Source organism: Sinocyclocheilus grahami, unplaced genomic scaffold (genome assembly GCF_001515645.1).
Source record: "Sinocyclocheilus grahami isolate Dianchi unplaced genomic scaffold, SAMN03320097.WGS_v1.1 scaffold16.1, whole genome shotgun sequence".
In the NCBI taxonomy this organism is placed as follows: domain Eukaryota; kingdom Metazoa; phylum Chordata; class Actinopteri; order Cypriniformes; family Cyprinidae; genus Sinocyclocheilus; species Sinocyclocheilus grahami.
The window spans coordinates 406,712-406,936 of record NW_015505195.1 but is presented as its reverse complement, the minus strand read 5'-3'; positions in this window follow the sequence as shown (position 1 = coordinate 406,936).

The following is a 225-nucleotide window of genomic DNA, read 5'->3' as shown; positions in this document are numbered from 1 at the left end:
TGATGGTGACCCAAAAAAATTTTTTTTTTTTTTTTTTTTTTTTTTTTTTTTTTTTTTTTTTTTTTTTAAATATGGGCCCTTAGAAAAAGCTAAATGAGTTTATTGTGTTTTGGCTACAGTTGGTCGTTCTGGTGTGGATAAACAATCATGCATGTCACTTCTGCATGCTGCTTCTTACTCTGTGAGATAAAGTGTCACTCTTTTCACAGCTTTTGCCGGCTCTGA